The following is a 4,302-nucleotide window of genomic DNA, read 5'->3' as shown; positions in this document are numbered from 1 at the left end:
TTTTTTTTTTGTTCCTGATAAGTGTTTGGCTCAGAGTAAGCTCTTTTAGTTTGTGCTTCAAGGAAATAACATATTTCTTCATGATTGCATTGTCATTAGAGTCATTGAACAAATTTACTGTGCAGTCTTTTTGCAGGTTCTATACATTCTGGGTTCAAATCTAGTTTGCCTTTTATTCATTTGGGATTGATAAAATGAAGCACAAGTCAGGTACTTGGGCCAATGGTATCAACCATTCCTCCTCCCCTCAAAATTGCTGGTCTTTTGCCTAAATCAGAAACCATTATTACTATTATAAGGGTGTTTGACTAACAGTATTGTTAGAGTGTCAGACAAAATGCCTTGCAGATTTTTTTTTTTGGCTCATTTTCTGAGTTGAAACCCAAGGTCAACCTTGCCTTTCCTCCTTTCTGGGCTGATGGCATCTCCTCCCTTCAAAAATTCATAATTTTGAGTCTGAATTAGATATAATGATTTTTGGTTTAGGCACATGGCCAGCAATTCTGAGGGGAGGAGAAAATTGACACTATTGACTCAGTACTTAACTGGTATATTATCAATTCTGGAGGAATGAAAGGCAAAGTTCACCTTGATAGGATTTCACCTGAAAATGTAAAAAGCCATATCAAATGCCACAACCATTTTTTCAAATAATTATCACTATTAGAAACAGTAGAATGCTAGACTCTATGTGTTACAAGATTTGGTTGTTTTTTCTTTATCTAAGCATTCTGCTTTCATATGCCTCTGGCACTTAACTTTCATCCACCTACAATAGATCAGAGAAGTACCCAGCATATACTTGACATCAGTTCAATCAGCTATACATTTCACCTAAAAATGTCTGGTTATGTACCAATGTAAGAAAGCATAAGGTTTATCAATAATGAAGTGCATTCAAATTTTCCTGGAAGTAACTAAATAAAGTGTTACTATTATTATTTAAAATAGGAAAGTGATGCACTAAGCATGAGCTTTGTGACCAAACTAGACCACCTGTGGTTGCTTTGCTAATAAATATGAAACAAAGAGGAACAAATTTTAAGATCTGCTTTGTTTTAAACATGTTAGTTCTCATGCTTATACAACAAATCAACTGCACCATCCTGATCCTCTCCTTCAGCATTTGCAAAGAAGCAATGATGGTAAAGTGTTGTTAGTTTGAAATATACCAAGGCCATATTTATTAATGAATGATACCAAAGATTTAAAAAAATTAAAAATAACTGATTGAATAGTATGAAGTAATGATATCTTGAAGGTAAATGGAGTAAAAAATCAGTCATACACAGCTAATTATAGTAAGTATTAAACAAAAAAATAAAGATTCGTGCACGCTGAGTGTTGCTTAAACGAGTGATTTGCATATTTCATTAGTTATTAAAAGTACTGTTGTATCATAACTACAGAAATGCATCTCGTCCGACTTTCTTTCTTCCAGAACTTTCTGAAAATGCATATTATTTTAACGAAAGTTTTCCAAGATACATTTAAGATGGTGTAGATTACAATTACGTCGGTAAATAACAGCATATAGTTATACCATCGGGTTTACCAATTTTGTTGATCGGCCAACATTGCAGTGGTAAATGCATAAATCGATGATGATATATGCTGTATCAATGTATCCTCAGTTTTGTCTCAAACGAGATATTGGCCTCGACTCAAAGTTAGGCTGTCTGATCGTTCCAATCTGACTGATAAAATCAAACTCTAATAAAGGGGACACCATATTTCAATGGCCCATTTAATTATCGCATTGGCATCAGTATGTTTGGTTCGAAACCCCAGTGTTATACTTACAAGACATCTTTCCCATGCCCTCATTTGCTTGCTACAACCACAGCTGACTTCGTTAGTTGAAATACAAGCATCGGTGCATAATGAAATAGTAATACGAAGGTATCCAGAGATAACGGAGTTCCCAGATTGGAAACTAGCGAGTTTTCGAACCAGGCGGTTGGGTAACTTTTGATTACAAGTAAACATACTGATCATCCGACTATCAAATCATCGAACGAATTAATAGTCGGCATGTCATCCCTTTCTTGTTGTATAATTAATTGTTACAAAGATTAAATCGATATTTATTAGGGAATATCTTACTAATCAAATAATTGCTGCAATTTTACCTTTGATCAGTTAATTCATCCGTTTCTAACATTATAAAAGCAAACGTGTGAACATCCTCTGCTATTTTGAAAATTGTTCTCTATTTTATGTAAAATACAATATTAAGACACATTTTAGTAAATACTAAAAACAAAGTTATGAAAAATATGAAAAAAAATTATGAAAATGTATTACAGATTATAATGTAACAATAAATTCTTATACTATTTTGTTTATATTTTATCAAAATAATTTATAATTTAAAAGTTTTATTTTAACTTTATATACGTAACTAAATGAGTTATCCTCTTTTCGTTGGTAACTTTCTAGCCGGTGCTCAGGCAAACGTTTCACCTCCGTAGAAAGGGTCTGACTGATATCATTCTAAGTTATGCGTTAAAAAAAAAAAAAAAAAGCCTGTCGTCGAGAAAATTAAAGTAAGAAAGGATAAAAGACTTATTTTTAAAAAAAGCAAATAAATCTGAGCATATCTGACCTAATTTAGGTATATTAAAGACGTAAATTTATCTTTGTGTAAATACACAGGATAAATATCTCATGAATGATTGGGGAAAATATAATCACTGTTTTGTTTTAAACTCAGTTATGGAATCTTAATCTATAAGCAAATAGAATGCCCAGTTACGAAAAATATAAATTATGTCTTCAGTACTCGAATGGACTGTTTTCGAACTAAGTATTAACTGTCGCATACAGTGTTCGTTCTAAACTCTGTTGCTCTTTTTATCTTTTACTTGCGCACACGTTCTATAGTTAATATTGTAAAATGAAATAAAAATGAAACTGCATAGAATTTCTCTTTTAGATGAATTCTGATTTTCTAGTTGAAAAAAAGTAAGCGCGTGTTGTACTGTTGTGTACATTTCAAGTAAAGACAAAATGTATACACAAGTGAATTTCTATTGAAACCAACAACATAAGTTAAAGGGATCATTGATTGTATAACATCATATAACAAGATATATGATGCAGTGTGGGGTATAAATAAGAGAAACTCGGACAAAACACAAAAATTTGTAGCGAACAATAAACCAATTAAAATGTTTCAAGGGAGGCAACTTTTGCTACTTGTTTCCCTTCGTTTAAAATTGAGCTTATGAAAGAATAATATAGAATTACTATTGTTTATAGAATGACAAGCTTTCCTTGCATGAATTAATAAATCGAAGCACATTTCTTTTATTTTCTTTTACTGAGCTTATTTTCGTATGTAACCGAGGGTGTTTCCTAACGTGTCATCGCATGGGAAGATTAAGGTTAGGGCTGCCGTGCTTGGAGAGCTATAAACCAGTATCTTCAAAGAAACCTAGGTGGAGAAAGAAAGAGATCCTGATCATAAATCCCTGTAATAAAAGAAGATAACGGTGGAATCTATCATAATTTCAATGACATGATGGTGCGAATTCAATGTTTTTTGCCAATGAAATGTATCAGTTAATGCTTATTTCAATGCCAGGATTACACATTTACATTTATTTTCCACATGCAAGGGAAGAAGATACTATTAAAAAAAAAAATTAAGATTATTTTAATGAATGTAGATAGGAGATAACGTAGTTAATATACGCATACATACATACATACATACATACATACATACATACATACATATATATATACATACATATATACACTACTCGAAGCGACAAGTCGCGTATTTGGCGTGGGAGACTATTTATCGAAAATACGATGAATACTACCTCCAACTTTGGAGCCACAACTAGCACCCTTGTTAAATAACTGGTTAATCTTGAGATGAATTAACCGAGGAAGCCTTTTATTTACGATAGTAGTGATTTTTGACTGAAACTCGAATTTAGCATGCAGAAAGTTACTATAAACAACATGACTGGACACAACATCATGGTGCTTTTTAGAAAAAACAAGTAAGGAGTCGATATCCTCCACCATCATCACTACAAGAACTGGAGACTGCTTTAGCTGAAAAATGGACAAAAATTCCTTTGGAAACAATTCAAACTTTGTACAAATCCATACCTTGTAGAATTCAAGCTGTAATTACTACCAAAGGCTGTCTTACCCCATATTAAAATAAATTTGTTTGAAATTTTAAGGTGTTTCCATTATTTTGTCCAACCCCTGTATATGTTTCTGTGCTGTGGGCTTTCTTAATGATATGGTCATCCATTTGAAGAAAATAGGAAAAAT

Source organism: Octopus bimaculoides, chromosome 4, assembly GCF_001194135.2.
Source record: "Octopus bimaculoides isolate UCB-OBI-ISO-001 chromosome 4, ASM119413v2, whole genome shotgun sequence".
NCBI classification, from domain to species: domain Eukaryota; kingdom Metazoa; phylum Mollusca; class Cephalopoda; order Octopoda; family Octopodidae; genus Octopus; species Octopus bimaculoides.
The sequence above is the reverse complement of the archived record's forward strand: the minus strand, read 5'-3'. Positions refer to the sequence as shown.